General features: G+C 35.7%; 1 protein-coding gene across 13 annotated transcripts in view; it reads right to left on the bottom strand.

Annotated features, from left to right (window-relative positions):
- CCDC171 (coiled-coil domain containing 171) overlaps positions 1-16,447 on the bottom strand; it is a 408,737-nt gene that overhangs the window by 229,293 nt on the left and 162,997 nt on the right. The gene's annotated exons all lie outside the window — the stretch shown is intronic.

Below are 16,447 nucleotides of genomic sequence, written 5' to 3' on the forward strand. Positions count from 1 at the left end.
AGCTAGTCTTACCCAATTAAAAATGTTTCATACTTCTAAGAAAACATATAGTTCAACATCGAAGAGCAATATTGACTGAGAAGGTAATCAGCCAGTGGTTTTCTATGGCATTAAAAAAACTGTCTCATGGAGACTCTGTTCTAAAATTTGAGCTATATTCTACTTATTTTATTCTTCAATGTTTAAAGGAAAGACAAATTTTAAAATCTATGTAGCAGTCAGAATTTGAAAATGATCTTGCTTAGGAGTTATACATAAATTGGAAATAAAGTGAATAAAAGCATAAAATCCTCCAGGTAAAATTTATTTCTATCAGTTACTGATGTATCAACTTCTAAGAATATAAATATAAGGTAATATAAGTTTAATTCTGTATGCCACTCATTATAAATATACTCTGTGAGAGTCCCATGGGGAAAAAAAAACAAAGTATAATGAAAATACACAGTACTTTTGTTAACAAGCATATTCTTTAAATAAATAATGGATGAAAAAGAATTAAGTAGCTTTATATGGCAATCAACATATAATACAGAATACTGAGTTAAAGGAATTTACTAAAGTACTGTATGAATTAAATAGGCCACTGTTGAATGAATGAGCTAAGAGTAAAATTTATTTTGTCTATAACATTCAATATAATACATCATTTCAATACCTAATATATATGTATTCCCTGTTTCTCCAACTACCTTGTAATTATTTATCTGTGTCTTTTTTCATCTTAATGAACTCTTTTTATCTTCACTGTGCCAGCCCAGCATATGTGGTTATTTTTTATATGTTTGTTAGATTAATTATATTTATTTTTATTTCCATAGCAACTGCAACAATGCTGAACACAAGAATGCATTAAATAATACCAAGAGGAATTAATTTTAACTTTTATGCCAAAGATTATTTTTAAATAAACAATATAAAATTTCATTATTTTAGGAAATTTCAGGATATAAAGACATTTTCACAAAGAGCCTTTAAAAGCAAAAATCAATTGTAATTAAATTTTAATAAATAATTGTTTTTTACTTTGTCACAAATGTTTGTATAGATACTGACTGCTCTAAAGGATGATACTAAATGACAATATAATTCTGCAAGGCATTCTTCTAAATTTTTTAGAAGTGAAAGTCATAACTGTTGACTCTCAATGAATTACAGTAAAAGCACTACATAATTTATGCTATAAGAAGTGTTTTTACAATATAGTTCACATTATACATACAGAGTGAAATTTTTTAAATTTCAATGGGTTTGAGGGAACAGGTGGTGTTTGGTTACATGAATAAATATTTTAGTGGTGATTTCTGAAATTTTGGTGCACCCGTCACCCAAGCAGTGTACACTGTACCCAGTGTGTACTCTTTTATCCCTCATCACCCCTCACCCTTTCCCCCAAGTCCCCAAAGTCTAATGTATTATTCTTATGCCTTTGCATCCTCATAGCTTAGCTCCCACATGTGAATGAGAATATATGATATTTGGTTTTTCCATTCTGAGTTACTTCACTTAGAATAATGGTCTCCATTCCCATCCAGGTTGCTACAAATACCATTACTTCATTCCTTTTTATGGCCGAGTAGTATTCCATGGTATATAGATACCATATTTTCTTTATCCACTTGTTGACTAATGGGCATTTGGGCTGGTTTCACATTTTTGCAATTGCAAATTATGCTGCTATAAACATGCATGTGCAAGTATCTTTTTTGTATAATGGCTTCTTTTCCTCTGGGTAGATACCTAGTAGTAGGATTAGTGGATCAAATGGTAGATTTACTTTTAGTTCTTTAAGGAATCTCCACACTGTTTTCCATAGTGGTTGTACTAGTTTACATTCCCACAAACAGTGTAAAACTGTTCCCTTTTCACTGTATCCATGTGAACATCTATTTTTTTTTTTTTATGGCCATTCTTACAGGAGTGAGGTGGTATGGCATTGTGGTTTTGATTTCAATTTCCCCAATCATTAGTGATGAATATTTTTCAACATTCTTATTGGCCATTTGTGTATCTTTTGAGAATTGTCTATTCATCTTTAGCCTATTTTTGATTACTTTTTTTTTTTTTTTTTGGGACAGAATCTTTCTCTGTCACCCAGGCTGGAGTGCAAAGATGCAATCTCGGCTTATTGCAACCTCTGCCTCCTGGGTTCAGGTGATTCTCTCACTTCAGTCTCCCAAGCAGCTGGGGTTATAGGCACCCACCATCACATTCAGCTAAATTTTGTATTTTTAGTAGAGATGGGGTTTCACCACATTGACCAGGCTGGTCTTGAACTCCTGACCTCAAGTGATACACCCACCTCAGCCTCCCAAAGTGCTGGGATTACAGGCGTGAGCCACCACATCTGACCTAATGAGATTGCTTTGTTCTTGCTGATTTGAGTTCTTTGTAGAAGATTGTGAACATTTTTCCCCCACTCTGTAGGTTGTCTGTTAACTCTGCTGCTTATTTCTTTTGCTGTGCAGAAGCTTTTTAGTTTAATTGTGCCCCATCTATTTATCTTTGTTTTTGTTGTATTTGCTTTTGGGTCAGAGTGCAATTAATTCTATGTTAAATAAATGAAGAAACAAAAAAATCCTCTAGTAATACGGTTGTAAAATTATTTGTATAATAATACAGAAATAAGAGGAAAAAAATAAAGTCACTGAAGTTCCTCATGTGTACTTGTCTAGACTGTTTTAAATTTTTGACTTGTTACACTTAACAAATTCTTACATTAAATACATTTGTTAATCACTTTCCTCCTATTTAATAAAATGTGCCTTGAATAAAAGGATGAACCCTATATTCTGAAATTACTTTTTCCAATAGAAGTGGGGAAAATGTACATCTAGGGCTAAAATCATCAAAACAATTTCATAAAGAATTGTTTCAACCTGTTGTTCTAAATCTGTGAGCTGCAGATCTTGATGAGGTGGGGAACAAAGAATGTTGAAAAGTTATTGCAAGAGTTCCACTACTTTTAACTGCACTAACCATTGTGCATTTTGATTTTTATTTAGCCCTAACAAAATATATGCATGAATAATATATATGCATGATATTGTAAGTATTAAAATTAAAAGTCCCTTGAAAACATTACATATATCAACTGCTACTAAAAATATATCTATCATATGGAAGAGAGAGCAATCTACCTTTTTTCTTATTAAAATGAAGTCCTCATACTCAAAGATTGAGAAATATTCCTTTAACCAAAAAAGGTAATAATTAGTAATGTTTAAAATAATGTTAGTAATGAGTATAATAATAGTACCAATAAGGAATATTATGATAATGAGTAATGTTAATAATGTTAGTAATATTAATAATGAGTATTGTTGACTAAATTAAATTTCACCTCAGTTCTACACACTTGGTAACATTTTGTTAACCCTGACATCTCCATTCGCCTTGCCATATTCCCATTTCTTGTTCTTAATGTTTCTCCAATTTATTCCATTTTCTCTGTAGTCATGGCCATATCTAAGACACACTCTTCTCCAGTCTTTCCCCTCTTCAATACATTCTTCACATTGTAGATAGAATAACTCCTAACACAACACTAGGATCTCATCACACCCATTGCTTTTACACCTCAATGACTTTCTCTAATCTAGGAATGGATTTCAAACTCCTTAAAACCTGGCTCAAAAGCATCTGGTCCCTACTTACTTTCACAGGAACATCTTTCACTATTTATATGCAACTTTATTTACATGCAACTCCTTTTAAGTGACCCTAATACATCACAATCTTAAGGCATTCCCTCTGAGCAAAAATTATGCTTGTGTTCCAAACTGCTAATAATTTGCGAAATGTGAATGTGGACGTCATTTTTCAAACTTGGGAGGCAAACATTATAGTAAGATGTTAGCTTCAAAGCAATGTTTTATTTAAAAATTACTGGGCTAAACAAGCCTAGAAAACTACAAAAAAAAAAGTAATAAGTGAATTTGTCTTATTGTAAAACATACGGATATATACTCATGAAAAAAAGCCATATGATACTGGTACTAGAAGAGGTGGGGAGACTAATGGAGTAAACTAGAAATACAGGAAATAGATCCATGAATTTATAATAATTTAACATGATAAACAGTATATCTTAATCAAGGAAAAGATGGATTACAGAATTCTAAAATACTGGTGCAGGCCAGGTGTGGTGGCTCATGCCTATAACAGCAGCACTCCGGGACACCAAGGTGGGCAGATAACTTGAGGCCAGGAGTTGGAGACCAACCTGGCCAACACAGAGAAACCCCATCTCTACTAAAAATACAAAAACTCAGCTGAGTGTGGTGGTGCATGTCTGTGATCCCAGCTACTCGAGACGCTGAGGCACAAGAATCACTTGAACCCAGGAGGCAGAGGTTGTAGTGAGCTGAGATCGACCACTGGACTCCAGCCTGAGCAACAGAGCAAGACTCTGGCCCCGCACAAGCCCTGCCCTGCAAAAAAGAGCTACCTGGTCATCTGGATACAAATAAAGTTTAGTCATTTACTCACTATTTACACCAAAAACAATTCCAGATAAACTCCAGATTTAATGTATCAAAAGTATTCCACTAAAATATGAGCAATATAACTTTGAGGTAAGGCTACCCTTTCTAAGTAAATTGCCATAAGAAAAGTCAGAAATAAATGATTAATAATTTTTAAACTACATAAAAAAATCACAAGCAAAATTAAAACAAAAGCTGCAAAATTATTTGCCCTACCTATGATAAAGTGCTAATACACATGATACAGAGTTTTTATAATTCCATAAGACACAAATACACACCCCAAATATGATCATAATATAATTTGTAGAATATGAATAGGCTTAAAACAAATGAAAAGATGTGCAACCTAACTACCAATCAAAGGATACAAATAAGTAATATTATAGTGTCTTTTGCCTTTTACATTGCTAAAGGTCAAAGAGATTGTCAAAATTTTGTGTGCCAAAAGTATTATGAGAAAACCAGAATACTCAACACTGTTCACGAAAGAACAACATAAAGCATACCGACAGTACTTTCTAAATGTAACATATACAATCCCATTTCTTATGAATTTAGCAAAGAAATAACTGCACAAGTATAAAATGATTTTATACACAAGCATATTAACTATAGTATGGCTGATTACAATATTGCTTAAAATGGTGAAAAAAATAAGAAAAAATAAATATCCATCAACAGGAAATTTGCTGAGTAAATTACAGTAAATATATGTAGTGCAATGAGTATGTAACTAAATCCAATTAATGATATAGATCTATTTTACTGATATGAAAAGGTATTCATTATCCATTGAGTTGGGGGAAAATAATTACAATGAAGCATGATTATATGATTCCCTCATATAAAACTGTGTGTGTGTGTGTATGTGTGTGTGTGAGAGAAAGAGAGATTATATTTGTACATATGTATGGAATACTTGTAGAGATCATCAAAATGTTAAGAATTGTTGGAGTTGACCCTTTGCGTGATTTTTACTTTCTGTGTAGGTTTCTGTATGGAATACTTGTAGAGATTATCAAAATGTTAAGAATTGTTGGAGTTGACCCTTTGAGTGATTTTTACTTTCTGTGTAGGTTTCTGTATTGTGTGAAGGTTTTACACTGGGCATAAGCATTTTCACAGAAATAACAAATTATTTTTAAAAGCACCATGTACTACCTTACTCATTCATTCATTAAACAGCTAGCTATAGAATAGTTCATACGCATAAGGGACTGTGTTGGGCAATGGAGAGAGGGGACTTGTAACATTGATTAAGAATCAGTAACTCCTATTTATATTGTATTATTATTATACAAATGCCCCCAAATAAGAATATTCAGAAACATACTTTGATTTAGACAAATGGTACTTTCGTTATCATTTTAGACATTTTAGAAAAATGATATATTTGTGCTGTAGACACCTTTGGTAGTGGTTCCCTTTCTCAGAATAATCATTTTAAATCCATAAATCAAGAAATGTGGGATTACAAAGGAAACAAATTTTTCTGAAATATAGTTTTCAAAATATTTTAAGTTTGATTATTAATCCATTAAGTATAAGACGGTACATTTAAAATATAGATAGTTTTTAAAAAGGCATAGCATAGTGAAAGTTTCTGCATAAACCAAATGAGAACATTGAACTTTTTGGGCAGTCTTCAACAAGGCATCACGTATGTCATGTTGGACATCAAGTTTTTTATATATTTAATAGTGATAAAAGTCTTGATTCATAAATACAGTATTTACTGCTACAAATGTAATTAAAGCTTTGATAGTTTGTTTTACAACATAGGGAGGGCTTCTCACAAAAAATACCAGAATTCTCCAAGGCTTTTAAATCCAAACCTAGTGTAGTAAGTTTTTTGTCCTAAACTCAATGAGTTCATCTTTGGCTAGGTCAACATATTCAATGCAATTTGTATTGGAAAGAAAAGAACTACGAATCCATGGTTCAAATTTTATGCTACTTATATAGAAGTAACTTCAGTAACTCTTTTGAAGGAGTTCTGAAGTCTTCCCAAGTGCTTACGGCTGCTATTTCAAAGAAAATAACAGAGAATTTTATATTTAGGGAACGCTGAAAAGCATCATAAAGTACACAGAACTTCATTTTTATGGATGAACAACTAAGTGCAGAGTTGTCCTTTCACTTGGCCCGCTGTACTGTACCAACATCTATTGGTACAGGGAAGACTATGATTACTTGCCATGTAAGTGATGACTTTCATGATTACTGATCAGTTAAGATGAGCATCAACTACACATGAGATAGCTGCAGTAACTGTATTACAATATAAAAATATCTGTGACTTCTATTAGTACCAAAGTCACTATGCTGCTAATATTATCATGGCCTATTGCTACCATTCATAACTGAAGGAATATCAAAATTCTGTTAGCAGATAGTGAAACAAGATAAAAGTTTTTTTCCACCCAAGTCCGCAGACCATTCCCCCGGCCCTCCTGAATTCTACCCACAGACCCTTTTGACAAGAGGTCTATGAACCACAGGTTAAGAGATCCCTTATCTAAGGAATAGACTACCCAACCATAAATCTGTATTCTTGAGCCTCTCTCTCTGTCAACTTAAATTAACAAGAAAGCTACATACCTGGACTACTTCAGACAAAGAAGGACCATATATTATGCTCTCAGTTTTACTGAAAATAAGTATAACACTGACAAGAAAAAAACTTCTGCATCTTCTATGAAATTGCTTTTAAAGATAGAAACTGCAATGTTATTCAATATTTCCAATATGTAATAAATTCCTTTATTTTTATCTATGTAATAGATAAAAATATTACATAGATAATATTTATTATCTATGTAATAAATTCCTTTTAATGTTTAGTGACAGGAAAAGTTCTTTCTCATATGTTTGGAGACGTGAGAGAGCATCTCACATCTGAAGAACAGTAAGCAGTTCTGTTTGCTTAAATTGAAGGTTTATTATTGAGAGCATCGGGAGTTGAGACTATACAAATAGATGACAATCAGGTCATGAAGGGTGTTATCTAGCTAAAGCATTAATTCACGCAGTAAGACACAAGGAACAATACTGCTGCTGATACTGAGGATAAAGATATGTGACAGATCAAGCACTGCTCACATGCATTAACCGACTTAGCCATCATAATAATTCCATGAAATGATACCATTATTATAGCCATTTAAAATAATAAATGAGGGGGAAAGAATAATTAAAATAGTGTATCTATAGAATGACCCAATTATATTGAAATATCAAAAAAAACTTGATATAAATACTAATTAATTAAATATGAATCATATTCTCTAATAGGGAGACTATCTAAGGTTTAAATTTTACTTCCTTACATACTCTTATGTGTTTTATAATGTTCTACAATATACTGACGCTACTTCTTTCTTATTTCAATAACCCTCCTTCAAATGATCTCTTTGCTAAATAAAGGAAGGCTGGGAGACAGGGAGAAAGGGTGGGTCAGTCTAAGAGTGGTATTGTGGACACCCATTAGCAGGTTAGTAACATGCAAAAAATAATGAGCTAAGACAACAGCAATGGGGCTGGGATAAAAAATAACCGAAAAAGAAATGTAGAATATAAAGAATAAGAGTAAGAATAAAAGTATGTTTAGTGACTGTCAGGTTTCTATTTTAGGTACTATTTGGCAGATGGTCATGTCAATTACAAAGATAGTTTTCAGAAGGAAGTTTTGGGACTACGAAAGTGGGTAAAATTTTGAATATGCTAAATCTTAGGGGTTTTTCTAGGAAACTCATAGGAAGCTAGGTATACAGGCTTTCAGTTCAGGAATGAGGTCTAGGTTACAGATAACATTTGGGAGCCATAGCACATAGATGGTAAATAAAGCCCTGGCAATACATGGGTCTTCTCGGGACAACAAGGAATAAAGACACGGCTAAGTGACTGAGCACAGTGGCTTACCCTTGTAACCCTAGCACTTCGGGAGGCCGAGGCAGGTCCATTGCCTAAGCTCAGGAGTTCAAGACTAGCCTGGGCAACATGGAGAAACCCCATCTCTACTAAAAATAAAATTTTTTTTAAAATAGCTAAGAAAAGACCCATAGCTAAAATCCTACTCCAAAAAGGAAAGAAAGAAAGAAGAAGGAAAGAAAGAAAGAGAGAAAAAGAGGAGAAGAGGAGAGGAGAGGAGAGGGAAGGGGAGGGGAGGGGAGGGGAGAGGAAGGGAGGGGAGGGGAAGGGAGGGGAGGGGAGAAGAGAGAAGAGAGAAGAGGAAGGAAAGAAGGAAGGGAGGGAGGGAGGGAGGAAGGGAGGAAGGGAGGAAGGGAGGAAGGGCAAGACAGGACCCATAGGGCACACACACATTGAATGGAAAGGCCCAAACAGGACATGAAAGGAGGAGAAACAAGAGTGATGCCACGGACATCAAAAGGATCTGGAAGAAGTGACCAGCAATGTCAAATACCAAAGGCAGAACAGTAATCTGTAAATGTCTTCACTAATGTACTCTGTAATTTTTTTTAACTATGTATGCTGTAGTAAGAAAAATAATGACCTCGCTAAAGATGTCCACATCCTAATCCCTGGAACCTGTGACTGTGTTATGTTACATAGCAATAGGGAATTAAGGTTGTAGATGAAATGAAGGTTGCTAATGAGTGGACTTTAAAATAAAAAGATTAACCTAGATTATTCAAGTAGACCCAACATAAGTACAAGAGTCCTTTAACATGGTACACAGAAGGGGAGGTCAGAGTCAGAGAGAGATTTGCAGATGCAATGCTGCTGGCTTTCAGCCTAACAAATCTCATGAATGTTGGCAAAAGACACAAGACTCCTCGGTGAGAGACAAGGGACTTTAACACTCATGGCACTGGAAGCAGCCGGAGCTTCATATGCACTACAGTTCCTCTTACTCCCCAAGTCCCATGGAGGTGACACACAGTGACCTAGGCTAATGCCTTGCATTGACCTAGGCTAATGCCTTGCATGTAGTGGGTTTGTGTCATAGCTGAGGAATCCAGAACTTCAAAAGCCCAAATCTTTTATAATGAGCTGAAAACAAACCTGCCCGATCTTTTCCCAGGGAAACGTTTTTTTTTATTATACTGGAAAGTAAATAAGTGTGTCCTCTGCTCTGGAGGGAGGTAGTATATTTTCCAAGGCTGTTTGCTACATAAACTTCCTTGAAAAGATGGCTTACAAATAAATAAGAAAGTTGTCAGTGCCTCTGCCCACAAGACAAGCAGAAACACAAGACCTATGGAGAATTTTCTCCCAACAATTATAACTATTCCCTTGCATATACTTTCAATTTCCTTGCTACTTTCTTTCCATTATATTTACCTGGCAAAACCCTACCATGATTAAATAAAACAACCTCCTATGCCTTGACACCTAAGCAGCTAATCATCTAATGAACTTACTCTCCCACTCCCCTGAATGACTATTTCTCACTTTCTCCTCTCCTCCTCAAATAACTAATATCTTCTCTCCTTCCTCCATCTCCTTCCTCCATTGATAGTCTTCCTTATTTTACTAAATAGTAGCAAGCAGAAAAGAATTCTCACATACATCTACTACCAAATCTACCAACCTACCTACATCTGTACCCATATACTCTGCCTTTCCTCCTATTACAATACCTGAACTGTTTGTGCCAGCCTTCCTCCCCATTTTTGTGCACTGGATCCCATCCCTTTCATCAACTCAGAGACTTTACATCTGCAGCTGTGCCTTCCCTTATGTATCAAGACTTTTTTTCTTGTGTTCATTGAATCATTCTCCTTACCACACAAACACATTGAATTACTTCTCATCTTAAAATAAAAACCTCTGACAAAAACAAGCAATGGGGAAAGGATTCCCTGTTTAATAAATGGTGATGGGAAAACTGGCTAGCCATGTGCAGAAATCAGAAACTGGACACCTTCCTGACACCTTACATTAAAATTAACTCCAGATGGATTAAAGACTTAAACGTAAGACCCAACACCATAAAAACCCTGGAAGAAAATCTAGGCAAAACCATTCAGGACATAGGCATAGGCAAGGACTTCATGACCAAAACACCAAAACCATTGGCAACAAAAGCCAAAATAGACAAATGGACCTAATCAAACTCCACAGCTTCTGCACAGCAAAAGAAACAGTCATTAGACTGAATCGGCAACCAACGGAATGGGAAAAAATTTTTGCAATCTACCCATCTGACAAAGGGCTGATATAGAACTAAAACAGATTTACAAGAAAAAAACAAACAAGCCCATTCAAAGGTAGGCAAAGTATATGAACAGACACTTTACAAAAGAAGACATGCATGAGGCCAACAAACATATGAAAAAATGCCCATCATCACTGGTCATTAGAGAAATGCAAATCAAAACTACATTGAGATACCATCTCATACCAGTTAGAATGGCGATCATTAAAAAAATCTGGAGACAACAGATGCTGGAGAGGATGTGGAGAAATAGGAACACTTTTACACTGTTGGTGGGAGTGTCAATTAGTTCAACCATTGTGGAAGACAGTGTGGTGATTCCTCAAGGACCTAGAAATAGAAATTCCATTTGACCCAGCAATCCCATTACTGGGTATATATCCAAAGGATTATAAATCGTTCTGCTATAAGGACACATGCACATGAATGTTCATTGCAGCACTGTTTACAATAGCAAAGACCTGGAACCAACCCAAATGCCCATCAATGATAGACTAGACAGGGAAAATGTGGCACATATACACCATGGAATACTATGCAGTCATAAAAAATGATGAGTTCGTGTCCTTTGTAGGGACATGGATGAACCTGGAAACCATCATTCTCAGCAAACTGACACAAGAACAGAAAATCAAACACTGCATGTTCTCACTCATAGGTGGGTGTTGAACAATGAGAACACATGGACACAGGGAGGGGAGCACCACACAGTGGGGTCTGTCGAGGGGAAATAGGGGAGGGACAGCAAGGGGTGGGGAGTTGGGGGGAGATAGCATGGGGAGAAATGCCAGATATAGGTAATGGGGAGGAAGGCAGCAAATCACACTGCCATGTGTGTACCTATGCAACAATCTTGCATGTTCGTCTCATGTACCCCAAAACCTAAAATGCAATAAAAAAATAAATAAAAACCTCCCTTCACCCCTAAATATTGCTCCTGCTTCAACTCAATGTACCTGCTTGGCTTTACATAAAAACTGTCTTTAACACAACTCACTTTCTCTTTAACAGACTGCAGTTGGACTTTGTCTCAAGTACTCCACCAAAACAGAGTCCCATCAAGGCCATCGGTTATCTCTATCTTGCCAAATTTGGAGTGATTCCTCAATTCTCATCATATTCATCTTAGCAGCAGCATTTCACATGATTAATTACACTCCTACTTGTGAAACACTTTATTTGGCTTATAGGTTTCCATGAGGGTTCATCAACCAATTCACTGGCTATTCTTCAGAATCTTTTGTTATCCTCCTCATTTCCTAACCTCTAAATGTTGAAAGGTCCACAAGTCCTCAGAGATATTCTAGCTATACTCACTCCCCAAAGCAGTTATGTCCCACCCCAGCCAAAATCTGGGTGGAATGCAGCCTTCAGTATTTTTAAAAAGCTCCACAGGTAATTCTAATGTACAACCAGGGTTAAAATCACTACCCTACATGACTTCATCCAATAGCACGACTTTAAATACCACTTATACTCAGGGCACCTACAGTTTTATCTGTTTTGATGTTTTTTCTGAATTCAGACATCCAGTCACCTACTTGAAACTTAGGTGTCTAATATATTTCTTAGACATAACATGTCCAAAAAACTCTTGATTTTCTCTTCCTACTTGTTCCTTCTCTAATATCCCCATTTCAGTAACTCTTGCTTCAATTTACCAGTGGTCCACGACAAAAGCCTTGAAGCCATTCTTGATTCCTATCTTTGTTTCACAGCTCACATTCAACATACGTCAGCAATCCCTATCAGCTCTATCTTCAAAATATTTCCAGAATCTAGCCAATAACCATATTCAATGCTGTTATACTATTCCAAGCTACCATTTTTCCTCACCTTAGAACACTGCACCCTTAACTACACTACCTACACCTTTAACTCTTCATAGAAGTCAGAAGAGATAATCCTTTATAAGGTTAAATCAGATCTTGTCATTCTTCCACTCAGAACCTTCCAATGGCATCCCTTCTCATCCAGAATAAAACCTAAAGTTCTTATCAGAGTTTACAAGGATTTGCATAATGTAGGTGCTGGTATTCACTCCCACCCTTGCTATCTCCCTGACATCCTCTCCTACCTTTCTGTCACTAATGATTCCAGTTCAGCCACTTGGGCCTCCTTGTCATTCCCAAAAATATCAAGCACACTCCTTTGTTAGGGTTTCTGCACTTCAGTTTCCTCTGCTTAGAATGTCCTTTCCCTAACTATCACCCTTTCCCCTCAGATAATTGCATGGCTCATTTCTTCAGGCAAAACATAGGCTTATAATCCAAGAATTCCAATCCTTTGAGTACCTGCTCAAAAGAAATAAAAACATACATTCAGCAACAGACATGTACATGAATATTCACATCAGATTTACTCATAATACTCTGAAGTAGAAACAACTCTAATGTCCATCAATAAATTAAAGAATGGGCCGGGCGCGGTGGCTCAAGCCTGTAATCCCAGCACTTTGGGAGGCCGAGGCGGGTGGATCATGAGGTCAAGAGATCGAGACCATCCTGGTCAACATGGTGAAACCCCGTCTCTACTAATACAAAAAATTAGCTGGGCACGGTGGCGCGTGCCTGTAATCCCAGCTACTCAGGAGGCTGAGGCAGGAGAATTGCCTGAACCCAGGAGGCGGAGATTGAGGTGAGCCGAGATCGTGCCATTGCGCTCCAGCCTGGGTATCAAGAGCAAAACTCCGTCTCAAAAAAAAAAAAAAAAAAAATTAAAGAATGAACAAATTTTGGTATAACCATAGAATGAAATACTACGCAGCTATGAAAAAGAACAAACTACAGTCACAGGCAATATAGATGAATCTCAAAAACATTACACTAAGTACATGAATCCAGATACATAAGAATACATATTGCTTGGGTAGTAAGAAATTTGGCTTCACCTAAGAAGTCTGGCCATTTTCCCAGCTCCTGGGAGATAAGCCCTAAAACCTTGGCATTTCTGGAGTGATTAGAGTGTTTTTTGTATTCATGGTGGGCCCCTAGGACCACACCTAATAGTCTGTAATGAGATGACTCATGTTGAGTATCTGATATTTTATGCTAACTCTGGATAGGGGCTGGCCATGCCTGAAAACCAATCATGTGATTAGAGGGTTAGGGCTTTGAGTCATATGATATCGGTCCAAACTTCAGGAAGAGGAAGAGAGCTAGATATTGAAGTCAACAATGTGGCGCATGATCCATTCAATCATGCTTATATAATGAAGTTTCCATTAAGAACTCTGAACATCAAGGCTCCAGTGAGCTTCCTGGGTTGGTCATACTCCATGCATATCATCATACATCAGTATTAGGAAGGCAACACATCTTAAGGACAACAGAAGCTTCGCACTTGGAGCTGTCCTAGACTTCACCCTATGCGTCTCTTCCTTTGGCTGATTATAATTTGTTTCCTTTTGTTATAATAAAACTGTAGTGCTAAATATAACACTTTCCTGAGTTCTATGAGTTTTGTTCTAGAAAATTAACCCAAAGGAGTCCATGTGGACCCCTAATTTGTAGCCAGTTAGCCTAAAGTGAGGGTGGCCCTGGGAATCTCCGAATTTGTGGTGTCAGAAGTTAGGACAGCCTTTGAGAACCGCTCCCTCCACCTGTGCAGTTCAGCTATACTCCTTTGCACTGTATGACCCCATTTTAATGAAATTTATAGAATCCTTGAACAGAAAAAACTAAAGTGACAGAGAAGACACTAGTGGTTGCCTTAGACTCAATAGGAGCAGGGGTGATTGACTCCAAAACAGATGAAGAGAATGTTCTATACACTTTCTTGTATGCATTCTAGTGTATACATTTTTCACAACTAGTCAAATTTTACAGTTAAATGAGCACATTTTATTGCATGTAAATTATATCCCAACACATTTGGTTTAAAAGAAAAAGTGCTATGTCTGATATTACTGAGAATGTTGTTCATTCTATCACATGATATCCCTTTTTATTAAGAGCTATAGAACAGTTTCCTATCTACTCTTAGCCCAAGGAACATTTGTATTTTTCCTAAATTTTGATTTTTAATGACATCATTGGCAACTGAATCCTCAGACCAAAATGTGAACACAAGTGTGTGTGCCATCATAGCTGGCTTTTTCAATGGCTTGAATTTGCTTCTAACTATTTTTGCTTAGGTTTTAATGAATATTATGTTGCCATATTTTACAAATACCAATAAGCTGTCATACTTTTTCTGGAAAAACGTAAGGGTAAAAGTTTTTTTCTAAATATATATGTAACATTTTAGTACAGATTTGAAGGAAAATATTTTCTTTTGTTCTTTTACAAAAACCTGAAAAGATAACTATGTTGCTTTGTTAGATAGTATCTGGATATCCAACTTAGTTAGGCCTTCTAAAAAAAAAAAAAGGCTTCAAGCTCTTAGAAGTTGCCAAGAAATTAGCCATAAGCTACAAAACATGTTCAAGCTTCATTGGTGGTTCCTAAAATTATTTTGATTTTGTATTTTAGATCTGCATTATAAAATATATTCTATAAAAGACATAAAAGTAAGATTTTGCATAGTCATGAACACTTCAAGGATGAATTACCCATTTGAAAATTGTTCTTAAAAATTGATAGGCAAATAAAATTTCAATTTAAAATACACAATATCTGTTCACTGTACAACTCTTTAAACTTCTCTGCATGCTTATAATTTTTCATAAGAAAATGTTTGAAAAAAATGAGAAAATATGAAAGTAATAATAAAAAGAAATCACAATTGTTTTTTAAATCTGTAAGTTAAATTGTGGCTCACCAAAATAGACACTAGCAGCTGAAGCACCAGAAATGATACTCAGATTGTGCTTGTTTCAATTCCAGATATGAGTGAAATTATATAAGTAACAAAATCCTATACACAAAAAATTTTTTAATTAAATTTTTAAAAAATTAAAGTAACAAAACGATAAAATCCTCTAAGTCTCTTCTTAAACTTTACTGTGCATATGAATCACCTGAGGATCCTGTTAAAATGCACACTCTGATTGTGTAGGTCTGGAGTGGGGTCTGAGATTATGCATTTGTAACACATTCCCAGCTGATGCCAATGCTCTTGGTCCATCTTGCTACTTGGAGTAGCAAGATTCCTTTTATAATTTTTTAAGATTCAACAAAGCCTCAGAGCTTTTAAATATATGCCAATAACTGTTTATCAGTACCAATATCTTTTCTTCCCACTTTGAACTTCCTTAGTATGAAACCTCAATGTTAAGTTGAACACAACCTGGGCTTCTAAGTTTTGCTTAAAAGAGTTGCTATGACCTCTAGAAAGTAAACTCAAAGTACACAATTTAAAAAAAGTTCTGAGTAGTACTAGCAGGAGTATATTTGGGTCATCTATCTTCTAGATAATTAAGATGTAATTACAGAGGAAATGTGTGACAAAATGTGTTAACATTCTACTTATATCCATCTATTCCTGTGTTTGTTCAGAGATATTTCAATCCAAATCAGCACATTTGTTTCTATCTTGAGAATTTTAGTCTGGAACAGTCATATCAAAAAGTTCAGTTATCTAAAGAATTCTTTAGTCCATTCCCATAATGATTGATATCCTAACCCTTCAGTGGAAATAACATTCTCCCCTGTTTGAGGTAAATGATCTCTTGCAGGCACACCATTTGGATACTGAGAAGAGGTAATTTATCTCAAGTGGGCAAACACTATAATGAAAGCAAGAAGGTTGCCACCTGTCCAGTATTTACAGAGGCAACATGAAAACTGGGGTCTTTGCCCACTGCCTATAAGTTCATCATAAAAGTTTAGGAAGG

The sequence above is a fragment of the Aotus nancymaae genome, unplaced genomic scaffold, assembly GCF_030222135.1.
Source record: "Aotus nancymaae isolate 86718 unplaced genomic scaffold, 86718_ANA_hifiasm-v0.15.2.pri h1tg000003l, whole genome shotgun sequence".
In the NCBI taxonomy this organism is placed as follows: domain Eukaryota; kingdom Metazoa; phylum Chordata; class Mammalia; order Primates; family Aotidae; genus Aotus; species Aotus nancymaae.